This window comes from Scyliorhinus canicula, chromosome 9 (genome assembly GCF_902713615.1).
Source record: "Scyliorhinus canicula chromosome 9, sScyCan1.1, whole genome shotgun sequence".
In the NCBI taxonomy this organism is placed as follows: domain Eukaryota; kingdom Metazoa; phylum Chordata; class Chondrichthyes; order Carcharhiniformes; family Scyliorhinidae; genus Scyliorhinus; species Scyliorhinus canicula.
This window is the reverse complement of record NC_052154.1, coordinates 50,470,592-50,490,539: the sequence shown is the minus strand read 5'-3', so window position 1 is coordinate 50,490,539 and position 19,948 is coordinate 50,470,592. Positions and strand designations below refer to the sequence as shown.

The following is a 19,948-nucleotide window of genomic DNA, read 5'->3' as shown; positions in this document are numbered from 1 at the left end:
GGTGGGACCAGATTTGCGTAGTTAAGTGAACGTAACTGCTCACTCAACTATGCTGACACCGGATCTAACTGTCACCTGAGATTTACCAGCCTCGTCGGGGTTCCCGGGGGGCCCCACAAACGGGGACCGGGCGGAACCACACTTGGAGGGGGTGTCCCAGGCAATCTGAGGTCCTCAGGTTGTTGGCTTCTGAGCAGGGTGGTACCCTAGTATTGGTGATACCACTCAGACAGTGGCTCTGCCAGCTGGGGGGGGTGGGGGGGGGGGGGGGGTCGTGAGATTGGGCCGGTATTTCTGATCTCTTCCTGCACTGATGAGCGGAGCTCCTGAGAGCCAAAACAAAAGAGTGTCAGTAGACAGTGGGATCGTTCCCAGCGCTATAAGCGCTGGGCCTGATCCCGCCTAGAACCAACTTTTTTATTCTGTTAAATTGCACTTATGGTGGTTGAGAAACATCTTTTTATTTCTTAAAATTTAAAATACCCAATTAATTTTTTTCCAATTCGGGGGCAATTTAGTGTGGCCAATCCACCTACTCTGCACATCTTTTTGGGTTGTGGGGCTGAAACCCACGCAAACACAGGGAGAATGTACAATCTCCACACGGACAGTGACCCAGGGCTGGGATTGAACCTGGGACCTCGGCGCCGTGAGGTAGCAGTACTAGCCACTGCGCCACGTGATGCCCCGTTGTGAAACACCTTTAAAAGGACAACAATGACACTTAAAAGTTGACTTTGTAACTGGCTGAAATAAAAGCTGAAATTGCTGGAAATACTCAGCACGTCTGGCAAGCATCTGTGGAGAGATGGGGTGGAATGCCTCTTTTCAGGATAGCCTGCTGTATCTTGTTGCAATCAGAGGCCAGCAGTTCTATTGAACACCAATGCCACTGGGGAGGCAATGGCTTCTGTCAGTACAATACCCACCGCAGGCCTAGGATCATCATAGAATCCCATGCCACAGGTGAGTAATGACGGGGGCAACGGTCATTGGGGGGGGGGGGGGGGGGGGGAGGAGGAGTGGCAGCAAGTGCCAGGGGTGCTCTCAGTGAGTCCACTCTTCTCAAGGTCAGGTGCCCTTACGCAGGTATGAAGTGCTCTCCCACCTTAAGAGCCTGCAAGCATTCTCGCATGGATTTTGCTCGTCCTGGTCCCTACATGGGTTGATACCAGCATGGGTGAGATGAGGACCCCAACCACACACACATACACACACACACACACCGAACTCACCACGGGGGCTGGCACAAGACTCTGCCCACAGGGTTAACTTTTCAGGTCATGACCTTTCATCAGAAGTGGTTTATAACTGATTGCCAGAGATACACAATTAGGTAAGCTTGAAGGAGACATTTTCTAACCCAAGAATTTGGCAGGGCATCAAAAGCGTAATCTACAGGATTTACACACGTGGTGAGGGAATAAAGTGGTTGACTTAATGTTTGCTGTGTATTATTAGAGTTGACTGATCCCCATCTTTCATCGTGAATAGGTCAGCCCAGAGCAGTACAGCATTGTAGGAAATCCTACAATGGCATACCATTTTATGGCTAACTGTTTCATTACAATATTGAGGGAGTAAATAACTGTATAAACGTTTTGGAACTGCAAGCAGGTTTATATGTCGCTTTGACTAGTGCCACTATGATATCTTCCGAGTACCTGGAAAAATCCAGTAGCCAAAGGTTAATGGCTGCTGTAACCTTAACAGCCAAAGGCAGAACAGTTGAAATCACTGAGGATCCTTCTAAAACTGGAGCCAGCAATGCACATATCTCAGTAATTACCTCCCTAGTGAGCTTAGCTTCCAAATGTACAGCTCCATAGACAAGGCCAGGTAATTCTTGTACAGCCTTTCAAATAAGGCTATCTAACTCCTGCCATAGCTGTGTGACCACACCTCCGATTTCTCCTCCAGACAGTTGTCTGTGATATATGGAATCCAGTGATGTGGCATTTATTCTACTGACAGTTTAAAATATGTTATGCCTGGTATTGCACCTTAATTCGAGGTTTAAAATATGCATAGTTACTTAAATTTAGTGAAGAGATTCTCTCCTCTCCAACAGTAACTTGGTGTTTCTCGTTTGTCAGCATAAACTATTTGTCACTTTGTACAATTATGTTGAAGGGCTGTAATAGAGGCGAAATATCTTGAATGCCAGCCCAAAATTTTGCTGGAGCACAATTGGCCACTAAAATTGCTGACGTATTCAGTGTCCCGTGATTGAATTTACTTTTTGGCCATTTACTATTTCCTGACAATTTCCTCTTCAATCCTTCTCGTGAATACCCTATTTATTTTGCTGGACTGGTTTCCCAGGCACCTGGTTTCCCTCTTGCCCTAGTGACCATTGCTCATGCAGGAGCCAAGATCGTCAGTGTTGGCTCTTGGCAAGGTATTCAGGGGAATGGAGTGTCTGGATACCTGTTCCATAATCAGGAGACTGAGGCATAGGAAAGATTGTGAAAACTTTTTAAAAAAAGTTTTAAAGAAGTTGACTTGAGAGATAACCATATAGATGTTTATGATACTAAAAGGTAGTATATAGCTACTAGTGGGAGGGAAGAATTGGATCTAATGATGCTCAGTTGTAATATGAATGCATTGGGCAAGCCTGATGGATCCACTGATATTTTGCTGTCTCTCACTTAATGTGACATTCCTTGTCCACTCTTCATTATGTTTAAGTAGACACCAAGTCAAATTATTGAAACAAATCTGAAATTTAGACATCACTCATTGATCAATATATGGATTTGGCTGACTTTTGTTCTTACCCTCACTAACTCAGTGATGCTTGAAGTCCAATTGTGAAGCCTCAGCACTGTGCTGGTTACGATAACATAATTCAAATTAAATCGCTAGGTCAGCCTGGAATTTCCATGTTCTATATAGCTCAGATCCGCAAGTAGCAATTGGTCAGTTTTAGACTTTTAAAAAAGTAAGAACTTAGTCAATAAGTGTATAATTGTTATCCTTTTATAATTTGAGATTGTGACCTAAAATTTCACAAAAGTATCAAATACAATTGCTAAAATGCCAACCAGTTCATTAAGAAGAGCAGAAGGAAATGTCCCCTTTTCAGTTTGGATAGTGTAAATTGTGGATGGCCCAAAGCTTAAATTTCAGATCACTTGATTGCGTTTGGATATCTGGAGCTGAGTTTGACCTTCTGTAAACTTGAAAAAAGTTTGGCTTTAATTTTGTAAAGTGAAATATGAATACCTTAAGGCTTATTTCTCAAATAACAATATGTGATTACAACTAATTGATTGGACTGTAGAGCAGTAATACAATGTAGCAAAATTGCAGCGTCGTTTTAATTAGGCCTCTGTAGGCTTAAACTAATGGACAATATTTGGCACCTACTGGGGTAAAATAAATCAGTATTTTCCTAAATTGGAGCACGGTTGTGACACTTTTAGGAGATGATTTAACTTCCAATTGCATGATATTTTGAAACTTGCGTCATTGTAGCATTATTTTAATCCTTTTTATTCCACATAGCCTTTGTTGAGCTAGGTTGATCTACTTGTTTAGATTTGACTGACTCTTGCCATATTGCTTGATTATATTTTTATTCAAGGATTTTTTTTTGAAGTGGGGGTAGAATAATAAATGTGGAATGGAATGGGCTAGATGACCACTTGTCTTTTTGATGTTCTCAATGCAATTGATGAGGCAGCTCTAGTGTTTGTGGCTGTATGGAGCACCACTTCATGAGGTGGGTATTCCAATTTAATGATTATTTTCCTTTGTTGTACTGTATGGACATTGTTACAAAAGTGATTATTGTTTATGTTACTAGCAGTATTCCAGACCACCATCTCTAAGAACAACTACAGTAGATACCAGTTGTGGTAATATAATCAGGGCCTAGTTTTAAGGCCGATTAAATCGGATATCCTAAATTAAAGAATTGGGCATATTAAAATCAAACACAGTCAAACCTCGGGCTCGGGCAGGCCAGACTTGACTGAGGTCAAACACACAAAGACATAGAAACATGCCTGGCCTGTTCCATCAATCACCCATCAAAGAGCATCGCACTCTACTGAGACCCAGCAGGAGATCATCGCACCTCATTGAAATGCACTGGCCTATTGTGAGAAGCTCAGATCGGGCCAGACTTTCTGACACCTAGTGTTCCTGCCATTACCCTATATGGCAGCAGGTTACATGTAAGCCACACCATGGAGATGGACACCTGGGGGCAGGGCCCAGTGTCCTGTCAGGTCGACATCAAGAAACCCACTGGGCAGTGGGACCCCCTCCCGTGACCTCATTGGCCGGAAGTTTCTGGAAAGGCAGGGACACACCAGCAGCGAAGACCCGGCGAGGGAGGTGACCGTGACGATCTGGAAAACTGACCAGAGAAGGAAGGAAGGAAGAAGCTGCCATCGAGACTTAGCTTTGTGACGATGGACCAGAGAATCTTTGCGGGTGGTAAACTTGAATCTGGAGTATCCTCTTGTTTTATGTGGGTAATTTAAGGGTTAATAGTGTTGATTATTAATAAACCTTTATTGAACCTTTACTTGCGTTTGTCCTTTGTCCATCTTGCAACTAAGGACACCTGGGTAAAACTTTGAATGATATACTGGTAGTATCTGAGATTTAGCAGATATGCCACAGTGTATTGCGCGCTGAATCAAGCAGCAGTTCTGTATTGAATGCTGACTGAAAAGCCTTGTTCAACAGCTTCAGCTTAGAGAAAGACTGAGCATTTTAAATTAATGTGCATGTCTTAAAGAAATGCACAGAAGTCAGGAAAAGATTAGTTAATCACCATTGAATTACTGTCCAGTTGTCTGTACACATGCTGGTCCTGCATCATGGTTTAATTTTATGAAGCGGGAACAAAGCTAAACTACTGTATAACTGACCAAACCAACAGATTGGAGGACATATGACACAATTAGGATGTTATCCTGAGTTGCAAATCTATACCTCTTGTAACAAACTACTCGACATATTAAAACCAATTACATCGCATCAGCATGGGGTTCAGAACACTACAGTAATTGATGATAGAGTTGTGAATAGCTTGGCATTTCTTTTGCTTTCCAGTTCTATAGAAGGCAAAGTATTCAGTGAGAAGAAGGATATTGAACAGTGAAGTCTATGTAACTTCCAGTACAGTGGATGATATGGTCAGAAACTCTCTTGCCTCAATGGCCAAAGTCAAATAAAAATTGAAGATGGAGCCTGTTTAACTATAAGATCATAAGATATAGGAGCAGAATTAGGCCACTCGGCCCATTGAGTCTGCTCCACCATTCAATCATAGCTGATATTTCCTCATCCCCATTCTCCTGCCTTTTCCCCATAATCTCTGATCCCCTTATTAATCAAGAACCTATCTATTTATGCCTTAAAGACACTCAGTGATTTGGCCTCCAAGCCTTCTGCGGCAAAGAGTTCCACAGATTCACCACCCTCTGGCTGAAGAAATTCCTCCTCATCTCTGTTTTAAAGGATCGTCCCTTTAGTCTGAGATGGTGTCCTCTGGTTCTAATTTTTCCTACAAGTGGAAACATCCTCTCCACGTCCACTCTATCCAGGCCTCGCAATATCCTGTAAGTTTCAATAAGATCCCCCCTCATCCTTCTAAACTCCAACGAGTACAGACCCAGAGTCCTCAACCAATCCTCATACGACAAGTTTTTTATTCCAGGAATCATTCTTGTGAACCTCCTCTGGACCCTTTACAAGGTAAGGACATCCTACCTTCGATATGGAGCCCAAAACTACTCACAGTACTCCACAATACTCCAGAGCCTTATACAGCCTCAGAAGTACATCCCTGGTCTTGTATTCTACCCTCTTGACATGAATGCTAACATTGCATTTGCTTTCTTATTTGCCGACTGAACCTGCATGTTAACGGTAAGAGAATTGTGCACAAGGACTCCCTTTGTGCTTCTGATTTCCTAAGCATTTCCCCATTTAGAAAATAGTCTATGCCTAAATTCCTCCCTCCAAAGTGCATAACCTCACATGTTTCTGCATTGAATTTCATTTGCCACTTCATTGCCCACTCTCCTAGCTTGTCCAAATTCTCCTGCAGCCCCCTTGCTTACTCAATACTATTTGTCCCTTTACAGATCTTTGTATCATCTGCAAACTTAGCAACAGTTCCCTCAGTTCCTTCTTTCAGATCATTAATGTATATTGTGAAAAGTTGTGGTCCCAGCACAGACCCCTGAGGCACACCACTAGTCGCCGGCTGCCATCCTGAAAAAGACCCCTTTATCCCACTCTCTGCTTTCTGCCAGTCAGCCAATCCTCTATCCATGCCAGGATCTTACCCTTAACAGCATGGGCTCTTAATTTATTCAACAAACTCCTGAGCGGCACCTTGTCAAAGGCGTTCTGGAAATCTAAATAAATCACGCGCACTGGTTCAGCTTTGTCTAACTTCCTTGTCACTTCCTCAAAGAACTCTAACAGATTTGTCAGACATCATCTCCCTTTGACAAAGCCGTGCTGACTCAGTCCTATTTTACCATGCACTTCCAAGTACTTCGCGATCTCATCTTTAATAATGGACTCTGTGGTGAGATAACCACTGTAGTTATGTGTACTGCAGTAGGGGGATGTATGCCTGTACCTGTAATATAGGTTCCTCCGGTCAGCCCCTGCCGGCTAGCTCCGCCCACAGGGAGCTTGTGTATAAATATGTATGAGAGCTGCTCAGACCCTCAGTCTACAGTTGCGGATGGAGGGACAACATCGTACAGCAATAAAGCCTCTATTGTACTAGTCTCTCGGCTTTGAGTATAATTGTTAGCGCTTTAATTTATTGCTGTACAATTTCCCAGTCACCATGGACATCAGAGTCAAGCCTGACCGTCTGCAGCTGGATCCACATTCGCCTCACGCCAGAAAAGACTTTGATCACTGGCTCGCAGTCTTAGAGGCCTACATCTCCTCAGCACACCCTCCCCCAACGGAGGCTCAGAAAAAGCAACTCCTGTACTCCAGACGTAGCTCCAGCGTCTTTCCGCTCATTCGAGATGCGACCGACTACACCGCAGCTATGGAACTGCTCAAGGAGAATTATGCACCATCGATGAACACCCTGTTTGCGAGGCAAAATGTGGTGAGATAACCACTGTAGTTATGTGTACTGCAGTAGGGGGATGTATGCCTGTACCTGTAATACAGGTTCCTCCGGTCAGCCCCTGCCGGCTAGCTCCGCCCACAGGGAGCTTGTGTATAAATATGTATGAGAGCTGCTCAGACCCTCAGTCTACAGTTGCGGATGGAGGGACAACATCGTACAGCAATAAAGCCTCTATTGTACTAGTCTCTCGGCTTTGAGTATAATTGTTAGCGCCACAGACTCTAAAATCTTACCAATGACCAAAGTCAGGCTAACCGGCCTATAATTTCCCGTCTTCTGCCTCCCTCTCCTCTTAAAAGGTGGTGGGCAAACAGAGACCTGGTAAGATAATTACAGCGAAGGAAACCTTTCATTTAAAAACCAAATGCCTTAAAACACTGATTTTGGCGCAAAAGACCATTGTAATAAGTGTAGATTATGATGCACTGCATTGTGAGGGTTAGAGTGTGATTAGGGAGATAAAATAAGCCCAATGAGTTGAAGCACCTAGGGGATCTCAATTACACAAAAATAATTCCAAATAATTTGTGAGTCAGTTAATCTATGTGAATCATGAGTCAAAGGGTTCCCGTAGGTTAGTGGCAATGCGTAACTAGTCTGGCGCACTTCAACGGACTTCTGAGGGCATTCTCAAGACCCGGAGAGAGCATTATAATGTGATAGCTGCTTGTCTATAGTATGAAGAACAATACAGCACAGGAACAGGCCCTTCGGCCCTCCAAGCCTGTACTGGTCATACCACTACCTGAGGCCAAAATCCTACTAATCCATTTATATGGAAGTTGAAAAAGCTAGTCAAGTTTACTGAATAGATAGGAGCATAATGAACCAGTTCAATGGGAGATGATGGACTTACGCAGATGTGATTGATATCTGTGGAGTACAGCTAAAAGCTGCTCCACGGTGAGAGAAAGGGTAAAGGCAGTGGTTGTGGACATTATTGCTGAACTGGAGCAACAATATCTCATCTTCCTGTTAGGCACGCGACAGCCTTCCGGCCTGAACATCAAATTCAACAACTTCAGATGATCAGCTCTACCCCACCTCGACCCATTTGTTTTCACCCCATTTCATTTTAACTGTCTTTTACCATTTCTTTCTTTCTTAATATATATTTAATCCCCCCCCCCCCCCCAATCTTATCCACCTTTCCTTACCCTTTCTTCTCTTTGCTTCCCCCTTCCCCTCACCCCACGTGTACAGTTCATCCTCTGATGTTAATTTCCCTGCTATTTGACCTTTCACATCTTTTGTCCACTCTTTCCCCTTGGTTTCTGTGGCCATTAGCACCCGGTTTCCCTGGGATTCTGTGGCTATGACTCATCTTTCATTCTCACTCCACAGTATAAATATTTTTCACTTTCGCTGTCTGTTAGCTTTGACAAAGAGTAATCGGACTCGAAACGTTAGCTCTTTTCTCTCCCTACAGATGCTGCCAGACCTGCTGAGATTTTCCAGCATTTTCTCTTTTGTTTCAGATTCCAGCATCCGCAATAATTTGCTTTTATCCAGTATTATTTTATTGCTGAACATTTGTCAAACTGCCAGAGTGATTCTATTCTGAGGCAGAGAAGTAGGGTTCTGCTTGAGGTACACATGACATTGGTGTTCTAAAGATTGCCTCAGCCCCTAAATATCCTAGTGAAACCAGAGTTTACTATGAAACAACATAGTGGATCTTTGAGTAGATTCTTTTGGTTGTAATGACATCTATATTGAACCAACTCAAAATACAATTAAAATCAACAATCTAGAGATTTTGTTATTATGGTGAATGTGTGGAGGCACTTGTGGCCTTATCTAAGATTACGCAGTAGAAAGTATAAGAAACGTCTTTTATTGCTTTGAGATTTGCTTGCATAAGGGCGTTCAGCTTTTGTATTGTGCAGTCCTTATGAAGAGAACTTGTTAAAGCTATACATGTTTGTAGCCAAATCTTTGTGTTTTCATTAGCATGCACACTGCAGCAAGTTTAGCTGGGTCCAAAGATAAAATGCTGGAAAATCTCAACAGGTCTGGCAGCAACTGTAGGGAGAGAAAAGAGCTAACATTTCAAATCCAGATGACCCTTTGTTAAAGTTTAGCTAGGTGCCTTACTGAGCCTAACACAGGTGAAGTGAGGCAAAGCTGTCATCCATTTTGCCCGTATTGTGCTTATACAGTGTTGGGAAAATATTGTCCCAGTGTGTGGAGAGGCATTTTTGAAATAATTGTGTTTCTTTTTGCAAATTCCCACCCATACCCCTCTACCACGGTAGCTAAGCGGTTTGCACTGTTGCTTCACAGCGCCAGGGACCTGGGTTCCATACCCGGCTTAAGTCACTGTCTGTGCGGAATCTGCACATTTTCCCGGTATCTGCGTGGGTTTCCTCCGGGTGCACCGGTTTCCTCCCACAAGCCCCAAAAGACGTGCTTGTTAGGTGAATTGGACATTCTGAATTCTTCCTCTGTGTACCCGAACAGTTGCTGTTGGGGGATTGGGGGATTTTCACAGTAACTTAATTGCAGTGTTAATGTAAGCCTACATGTGACACTAATAAAGATTATTATTGTTACCTTTCCTTTCTTTAAGACACTCTTTAAAACCTATCTCTTTGATCAAACTTTTGCTTAACTGCCCCTAATATAGGAACATAGGAATTAGGAGCAGATGTAGGCAATTCACCCCTTTGAGCCAACTCCGGCATTCGTGGCTGATCTCTTCCTGGTCTCAAATCCACCTCCCCACCTGTTCCCCATATCCCTTTAACCCGTTTTAAAAATCAGAAATATATATATCTCCGTTACCATTTAATGACTCAGCTTCCACCGCACTATGTCTTAACGATAAGGGATTTGTTCACTCCAAACGTTTCTAGCTCTCCACGGTTCAAGCTATCGAACTGTAACTGCAGAAGTCCGTAACCTGCTTTGGTTGATTGATGATGGGTCACATTCACTGGTGTTGACAACCTGCAGCGAGTTCCACAAATTCACCACCCTCTGTGAGACGTTGTTCCTCACCATCTCTGTTCTAAATCGACCGCCTCTCAACCTATATCCAAAACCTCTCGTTCTAGATTGCGCCCGAAGGGGAAACATTTGGTCTACATTTACTTTATTAATCCCTATTTGTATTTTATATGCCTTGCTCAGATACCCTCTCATTCTTTTAAACTCCAGCAAGTGTAATCCCAAAATGTTTAATCTCTCCTCATCCACGAACCCTTTCATCCCTGGAATCAATCTGGTGAAGCTCCTCTGAACTGCCTCCAATACAATGTTATTTTGTTTACATCCTCCATTGTTGTGTGGGTCGTGGCAATTGAGGTGGAAGTTTCAACTTGTTTCATAAAGTTACAATTTTACCCAAATGTTTACATTGTTCTTTTCCCATTGCTTTTTGACCTTATGAATCCTTTCATTCAGTTCAGGTAAGTTCAGTTGTATTTGTTTCAGAATTATTTGTGAAACTCTTACATCAATTTGATCATTACACCTGGACATTCCACCCTGTTTGGAATTTTACTTCCAGGATCGCTGACTGCTCCTTGGACTCTTCTTAGAATTTATCTGATCAACTTTCACAAATCTGGATTTGCTCTTCTGCATTGTCTAACTCAATCTTTGTGTTGTTCAGATTGGACTGTACTTCAAACAGTTCATAGGTTTGCTACATTGGTTATCACACTAAGCTTGAAAAATAAATTTTCTGCAGTGGCATCCTGGATCAGCTGCCTGGAGCGACTTGCCTGCAGAGTTCTCTTGTCTAGCATTATACTTTAAAGTTGCAAATTTGTTGAATCCTGGCTTTTGCTTTCTGTCAACTGAGTTTAGAAGTTGTGATTCTCCTGGACTTTTATCTTTTCCATTTTGGAACAAGCTCAAATGCCATGCATTCAAGCGCCAATTTGGAGATTGGGTTCGACTGATGGGTTTTTTCAAACTGCACTTCGGACTTATTGAAAGATTTCTCGGGACTTGCTGCAGCCTGGAGTTAATAAAGATTTAGCTCATCCCTGCTAGGTCTGTTGACTCAGCATCATAGGATTAGAAGCTGGACTTTCAAAGGAGATTCAATGGAGTCCTCTGCTTCAGCTTTCATTTCTGCCTTCAGCTTCCAGGCCTTTCTTTGGAGTTTTTCCCTCAGGACTTTTCCTTTTTGTCTCTGCTTTTGGAGATTCTTTTCAGGTCAGACTGCTTGCTGAATTTGTTTCAGTTTTCCAGAATTTGTTCTTCTCTGTATTTTTGCAAGGTGTTGTTTTTACTTGTGTATTAGTGGGCAGCACGGTAGCACAGTGGTTAGCATGGTTGCTTCACAGCGCCAGGGTCCCAGGTTCAATTCCCGGCATGGGTCACTGTCTGTGCGGAGTCTGCACGTTCTCCCAATATCTGCGTGGGTTGTCTCCGAGTGCTCTGGTTTCCTCCCACAGTCCAAAGATGTGCAGGTTAGGTGGATTGGCCATGCTAAATTGCCCTTAGTGTCCAAAAAGGTTAGGTGGTGTTACAGGGATAGGGTGGAGGTGTGGGTTTAAATGGGATGCTCTTTCTAAGGATCGGTGAACATGACTCGATGGGCCGATTGGCCTCCTTCTGCGCTACAAATTCTATGTTCTAGTGCTTTGCTCCTAGTTGGAACAAGGTCACTTTGATCACGTGATGTACTGATGACGTCATCGGCAGAAAGAAGTGCAGAATTCTGGTGGAGTAAGAAAAATCGGTGATCCCCGCTGCAGCCGTCCAAAAAGGATTAAGAAGATAAAAACGTTGCTACTCCAAAGCTGGCGATGGAAGGGTGCTATAAATCGGCAGCAGCTATCAAATGTACAAAAACACAGATTTTGGAGAAAACAGCATCAAAATAAGCTTGTCACATGCTCTGCCTAGAAAGTTCTGGAACAGTGCTCCCTCTACTGTAAGTAGCAAGTAACAGATGACCTGCATCAGTAGGTTAGAGCTGGGGGTGTTCCAAACTCAGAAGGAACAGGCTGAGCTCGGTAATGCTGATCCATTCTGTGGCACATTTGTGCTTTTACAACACCCTCGGCCAGACAACGGTCAATTCCAGCCCCACTTGACCCGGAGTCGCAACGTAGTTGAAATTAACTTTTATTTTTTTTAAATACCCGTGGTCTTTGGCTGCCTAATGACTACAGTTACCAGGTTTGCAAATATGAACACCAGATGGGCCAAATGGCCTCCTTCTGTACAGTAGGGATTCTGTGAGTACAATTGGGGGGGGGGGGGGGGGGGGGCGGGCTTCAATCTCCAGTGAAGAAAAAGCAGACTCAGAAAGATATGGTGGAATAGTGGAGATGTTGCAGCGCCATTTCTCACCTAAATCCTTGGTCATCGTCGAAAGGTTTGGGTTCCATAAACGTAACTGGCAAGATGGTGGGTTAATCTCACAATCTGTCGCTGCTTTAGGAAAATTAGCTGAATTCTGTGAATTTGGAGATCTCTTGAACATCGCCATTAGAGTCAGACTAATGTGTGGGCTAAGAAGTGAAGCGATTCTGAAAAATCTGTCAACATAAAGCAACTTTGACACAAAGAAGGCTTTAGAAGTCAAAATCCCGATGGAACAAGCAGATAAGGAAGCGCAACAATTATGGTCGATCACTGAATTGCATGAAAAATCAGCTGAAACCCGAACACCGACCCAAGTTCGAAATAATAATCTCTTATTATCACAAGTAGGCTTCAATGAACTTACTATGAAAATCTCCTGGTCGCCACATTCCGACGCCTGTTCGGGGAGGCCGGTACGGGAATTGAACCCGCGTTGTAGCCTTGTTCTGCATTTCAAGCCAGCAGTTTAGCCCACTGTGCTAAACCAGCCCCTTGATTGCCATTGATGCGCAAAAAAATGGGCATACAGCAACTGATTGCTAGAGTAAAGATGCAAAATGCAGGAATTGTGGTAAAAAGGGGCAGACTGAATGTGTGTTTTGGATAAAGAGCAAGTTTCAAAAAATAATTATAAAAAGCAAGAACCAAATACATCAAATGGCAAACTGAACAGAGGAAAATGTATCCACGTGAAACACAAAGGGCGCAAAAAGCACCAGAGCCACAGTAAAGTGATGTACTGTCGATTAACGTACTGACCATTGTGGATTCAACCATTACTGGGTCACTCCTTTGCTGGATGGACAAACGGTGAAAATGGAGGTGGACACTGGCGCAGCTGTTTTATTGGTACCAGAAATCTTTTACCAAGAGAAACTCTGATATATCACCGTAAAGCTCTCAAAGGTAACACTTAAAAGTAGTGCTGTTGAGGGTCATATCGATGTCAATGTACAGCTAAACGGACAGACGGCAAACCTGTTCGGAAAACCTTCTGTTAACCTCCAGGATGGAGTTGATCAGTTGTTGCCTGGCCGCCCTCTCTTCCCTCTCCCTACATGCCTTGTCGGCTATAATCTCCGCCTTCTATGCCTCCCAGAACATGGACTTCCCCATTCTGGTATATAGTGATGTACTTGCCTATGGCTTGTGATGTTTACTGGCAGAGGTCGACCAAGAGGTCCGTATCCAACCTCCATGTGGGGTGTTGCGCAAGGCCCGTCTCTAACCTCACATCCATTTAATGTGGAGCGTGGTTGGAGATGATTATCGTGGAGTACTCTGCTCTTACTTTGTCTGGAAGTACCGATTTCCCCACTGCAAAGAAGTTGATACCGGCGTATACCTGTGCACCGGTGAAAAGAACCAGAATTCCTTCTCACTAGGGTGTACGTGTCGCTAAGAGTCCACAGCTCCCACCTGCTTCCTGAATGCTCCCAGTTCCCTAGCCATGTCTGTCTTTTCCCCCGCTCTGGATTTTATCGGTCTGTCAATGGGTCCTATACCCCACCCCCATGAACAGTCGGTCTGTGTCGATGTCGGGAATTTTAAATCCGTGTCGTGCCAGTTGGGAGCGCACACATTTACCAAGACTACCGGTGCCCCGTCCAGGACACTGCTGACCATGACGTACCGTCCCCCTGGGTCCGTGACCGTCCTTGTCGCTGTAAACACCGTCTTCTTGCTAATCAGGATAACTACCCCCCCCCCCCCCCCCCCCCCCCCAGCTCTTGTCCCGTAGCAGGAACGGTAAGTCTGTCCCACCCAGCCCTTCCTTACCCGCGATCGGTCCTTCTCCCTCAGGTGCGTCTCTTGAAGGAAGACGGTCGGCTTTCAAACTTCTCAAATGAGCGAAGATTCTGGATCTTTTCACTTACCTGCTGAAGCCAATCTGAGAGCCACCCCTTCTTGTCCTTGTATTCTCCTTATGTTCCCCCTTCGCCTCTCTGTCCCCCTGCTACCCACTGTTTCTCCCCCCCCCCCCCATGTCCCCCCTCCCCATCCCTCCTTCTCTTACCGTCCCCATACCGTCCCCTGTGGCACCCCCTTGCTTTCGTTCTTCTTAGCGCTAGCTTTCCCGCTAGTGTGGTGGCCCCCCTCCCAGAGCTGATCTTATCCCTTTCTCATGCCAGCTAGATATCTGTTCCCTCCGTTACTTCTTCACCCTCTCCTGCGTTCCGCTGCCCTCGCCCTTCCCTGTGGTCTGACATTTGTGATCAAAGCGAGGCAATACAGTTCCACACAAACATAGTACTCGTCCATCATAGTTCCTATTTTCCCTCTTTCCTCCTTTGCTTTGCCCTCAGCGCTGCCTTGTCCGCCCCTTGCCCAGGCCGTTCGTCCAAACAAACCCGTCCGCCTCTGCCGGGGTGTTGAAATAGTGTTCCTTGTTTTGGAATGTGACCCAGAGCCTGGCTGGGAACAGAATTCCAAATTTCACTCCGCTCATTAGTATAGGGCCAATTCTGTCTGGTTGAACTCGGCCCAGTGCTTTGCCAGGTCTGTCCCAATGTCCTGGTAGAGCCGGATTCTATGTCCTTACCAGCTGCTCGCCTTCGTCTGCCTTGCTCAATGCATGTTCCTCTCACGATCCTGGTAACTATGCAGTTTCTCAGACATTCCCTATGGTTGTTCTCCGCTTTGGGCTTCAATTTGAGTGATCTGTGTGCCCTGCCCATCTCCAGGGATTTGGGGAAGTTGTCCCTCCTGACTAGGTTGCCCAGCATCTGGGCCACATAGTCCGTCAGATCTCTGGCCTTCATCCCTTCTGGCAGGCCCACAATGTGGATATTATGGCGTCGGGCTCTATTCTCCTGGTCCTTGTCTTCCCCATAGCCTCTAACTTCTTCCCCATTCCATCGATCGCTGTCTGCATGGTGACCAACGCCTCCGTCACTGCCACCTTGACTGCCACTTGGATTTCCACCTTAAGCGCCTTCCTCATCACCATCAGTTCCTTCATCCGGAACATCTTCCGTCCATCTCCAGGTGGAGGTGGGGGGGTGGGGAGGGAGGGGAGACCGTTGTTGGGGTCGTTGGTCTTCCCCTCTCTGGAGTAGCCGGGGACCCCTCGCTTCATGGGTCCGCCGACATGTCCACCCTTGTCCTGTATTGCTCGTGGCCTTTTCCTCCACTCCTGCCTTCTGTGTGGCTTCTCGGGCTCCTGTTTGCCGGCATGTTGTTTCTATCTTTCCCTTTCTTAATTGTGGTGAGATAAGTCCGGATTTTCGGGCTAATTTTGACTAAAAGTGCCTATTTGGATGTGTTCTGGAGGAGAACCACCTGATGTGCAACTACTCAGCACATCACCATCACCGTCCCATTCTACCATTGTTAAGGGAATGTGCCATAAACTAACTGCATGAAGGTCATTGTGGGATAATAAGGATGAAGGAAATAGCCAGAGGCTATGGTAGGCCAGGGCTTGATAACAAAATCGAACACAAGGCGGGCATGTGTTTGACTTTTGCAAGGATTCCTAACCTGATGGTTCTAGCAATACTATACCCATGGGAATGGCCAGAAGGGCAATGGCAAAGATTTCATAAAGATTTTGCCGGACTATTTGAAGGACAAATGTTTTTCATTGTGGTAGGTGTGCACTTGAACTAGCCCCATATTGCCATTATGAAGACTACGTCCTTGGAAAGAACAGTAGAAAGACAAGGTGAGATTTTTTGCAAAACTTGGTTACTCTGAACAACTTGACGGCGACAATGGGCCACAGTTCATTTAGCAAGAGTCCACAAATTATCTAAAGGAGAATGGAATCCAACATCGGACTGTTTTCATTAGAACGATGAGGGATGACTGATAGATGTCTATAAGATTGTGAGGGGCATGGATAGAGTGGATGGGCATGCACTCTTTCCCAAGGTGGAGGGGTCAGTCACCAGGGGGCATAGGTTTAAGGTCCATGGGGCAAAGTTTAGGGGAGATGTGCGAGGCAGGTTTCTTGCACACAGGGTGGTGAGTGCCTGGAGGTTGTGGAAGCAGATACGTTAACGGCGTTCAAAAGGCATCTGGGAAAATACATGGATAGGGTGGGTATAGTGGGATACGGCACTAGGAAGTGCTAAGGGTTTTGGCCAAGGGTGGTATCAGGACTGGGGGGCCTGTTCCTGTCTTTATTGTTCTGTGTTCTTTGATCCATCCGATCCTCTCCTTATCATTCTACCACAAATGGGCTGGCTGAAAGGTTTGTTCAAATAATGAAGCAGACATTGAAGGTAACTCGCGACCAAAGACCAATGTTGTGGTGAGAAGACACGCTGACCAACTTTTAACAGCTAGCACAAGGTTACAGAGACAGAGTCAACCAAGAGTCCGCAACAAACTGAGCCAAGTGAAGGCCTTCACATACCTGAGAACCAGACAATATTGGAAGCAATGCAGAAGACAGATGAGGACATTTCAACATTGAGTCAACCTCCAAATCCTACATCGACTCAGTTGAGGCAAAAAGCAGAGGATGTCCAAACTACACCAAACCCACCAGAGGTTGCAGTCAACGCGAATAAGAAGTCGCCAGAAGTTTGCAGACAATCACCCAGGAATCGACATCCTCCAAAATTGCAGAAAACCACACCGGAATCTGCAATCTCTGGAACATCTAACTTATTGACTGTTGTGTTTGTTAACTGTTTGCAATGTAAATTTTGATTGCTCCTGTGTTTTATTGCAGGAGCCTCTGATGTAAAGGGGGAGGAAAGTGTTGTGTATTCTGTTTGTTCCTCTTTGGAACAAGGTCACTTTTTATGAGTTTGATCACGTGATGTACTGATGACATCATCGACGGTTTTGGTGGGCTAACCGTCTACTCCAGCAGCCTGTGAGAATACACCTTTACAATAAAGTCCTTGTTTGTTTTTACCTTCGTGGTCTGCAACTTATCCTTTACAAATACCACACCCAACCTTTTTTGGAATTTTCTCCTGGTGATTTTTCCTCTTTGACTCTGCTTCTGAAGCTTCTTTCCAGTTCAGACAGCGTTGCTGACTTTTTCAAAGTTTTTCTCGGCATTTTCTGTAAGGATTTTGGTTTTTCCACAAACTGCCACAGTTCAGTTGGTCAGAAGAAGTCTTCATAGTTATATGTGGGTTAAATGTAAGATTGTTTGGACTCCACAGCAAAGGGCACCAGCAAGGAGCGTGCTGGTGTACATAGCTCTGTTTAACCCCAGGCTGACCCTGTGTGGGTAGTACTGTCCTCAGTCCCACATAAGCCATATGTGCCTGACCTTTTACTACTGTATTTTTTTGTTTTTAATATTTTTATTCTCCTTTTTCACATTTTCATTCAAATTTACACCCGCCGACAAACAATCAACGGTAACAAATACAATGTCAATCCCCTGGCCAACAATTCCACCCCCCCCCCCCCCCCCCCAAAAACAACCCTCAACATTTTAAATACAAACATCAAAGAAAAGGATTCGGGTATCCACCATCCACCCATACATAGTCACCAACCACATACATCCCCCCCACTAATGTTCAAAGTCATCCAACTCTTGAAAGTGCATAATAAACAAAGCCCATGAATTGTACCCTTCCAGCCTTCCCCTCACCTCAACCTCACCTTCTTAAGTGTTAAAAGCTCCAACAGATCCCCCCCCTACCATGCCAGGGCAGAGGGTGGATAAACTGACCTCCACAACAATAGGATCCGCCTTCGGGCGATAAGCGAGGCAAAGGCTAAAACATCCGCTTCAAACCCCGGCCGATCCGATACCCTGAATATGACCTCCAGAGGACCCGGCTCAAGCCTCAAATGTACCACCTTCGAAATTACCTGAACACCTCCCTCAATACACCTTCAGCTTTGGACAAGACCAAAATATATGGACGTGGTTTGTGGCACCCCCGCAATGTTCACAAACATTCTCTACCCCCTCAAAGAGTCGGCTCATCCTCGACTTCAGCTGTATCCGCCCTAATCTCGCGCACAAGGTTGAAGGATTTACCCTCTGGAGAACCCCACACCACAACCCCTCCGTGCTCTCTCCAAACTCTTGCTCCCACTTTGCCTTAATCCCCTCCTGCGGTGCCTTCTCTTCTCCCAGAATCGCCCCATAAACTGCCGTTACCACCCCCATCTCCAATTGCCCTGCCATTAGCACCTCCTCCAACAGTGTGGGGGCCGGCGCCACCGGACAGCTCTGTGTCTCCTTCTTAACAAAACCTCGGACCTGCATATACCTGAACATTTCCCCCTGCCCCAACCCATATTCGCCCCCAGCTCCTTCAATCCCGCAAACCGGCCACCCAGAAACAAATCCTTTAATGCCCTGACTCCCTTTTCCGAAAACTCCCATCCCACTTCCCTGGCTCAAATCTGTGATTCCCCTGAAACGGCATTTCCCTTGACCCCGCCCACAGCCTAAAATGCTGCCGCAACTGCCTCCAGATTTTCAACGTCACTACTACTACCAGACTCCCTGAGTATTTCCCTGGGGCCATCGGGAGTGGCGCTGTTGCTAACGTCCTCAGCCCCGACCCCCTACACAGTCTCTCCTCCATTCTAACCCACTGAGAGTCCCCCCCCTCTAACCCAGCCCCTCACCTTCTCCGCATTCGCCGCCCAGGAATAATATAGTAAATTCGGAAGATCCAACCCCCCTGACTGCTGTCCTCTCTGCAACAGCACCTTCCTAATCCTAGCCACCTCCCGCCCCCATATAAATGAGGTAATCATCTTTTCGACCTACTTGAAAAATGCCTTTGGCAGGAAGATCGGCAGGTACTGAAGAATAAACAAGCATCGCGACAACATGTTCATTTTAATTTCCTGTACCAGACCTGCCAGCGACAGAGGGAGACCATCCCACCTTGTCAGATCCGCTTTTATTTACTGCGTTAGCCTAGGACCAGATGTGGAAAATATTTAGGCTTGAGCAGAAAAATAGCAAGTAATATTTACACCTTGTGTAAGAGAGTGGTGGTCTCCAACAATATTGTCAACCACTTATCCCTGACTTTTGACGACTCTGCTTTTGCAGACATCCTCCATTGTGAACATATTGAGGGTCATCATGACCAGAAGCCCAACCAGCCATATCAGCAAACTAGACTAGGTACTGTAGAACAAGTGACTGATCTTTTGACTCTTCAAAGCCCTCCAGCATATATGAAGCTGCAATCATGAGTATGATCAAGTACTAGCCACAATAACCTTGAAAAGTAGGAAGCCATCCACAATAGAGCCATGCCTTTGGGTACCTGCTACTGTTCTTAATTATCACCCTCTCTGTCGTCACACTTCTTGAAGTTTGCACCATCAACAGGATTCCAAACATGCATTTTCAAGCTTACTGTGTTTCAAATATCTAATTCATAATTCATATATACTAGAACATAGCTAAGTTTTTGGAATTAAAGATTTAACTGTAGAAATTGGGAGCATCTCTTTGAGAAAATGGAAAAAGAACTCGGATGTAAATGGAACTAAAACAAGCCTGGGTTTGTTGCATGTAAAAGGTAG

The 19,948-nt window shown here is 45.1% G+C and overlaps 1 protein-coding gene across 3 annotated transcripts in view; it reads left to right on the top strand.

Moving 5' to 3' along the window:
- The window catches only part of znf423 (zinc finger protein 423), a 423,129-nt gene that overhangs the window by 119,331 nt on the left and 283,850 nt on the right, over window positions 1-19,948 (top strand). The window lies entirely within an intron of this gene.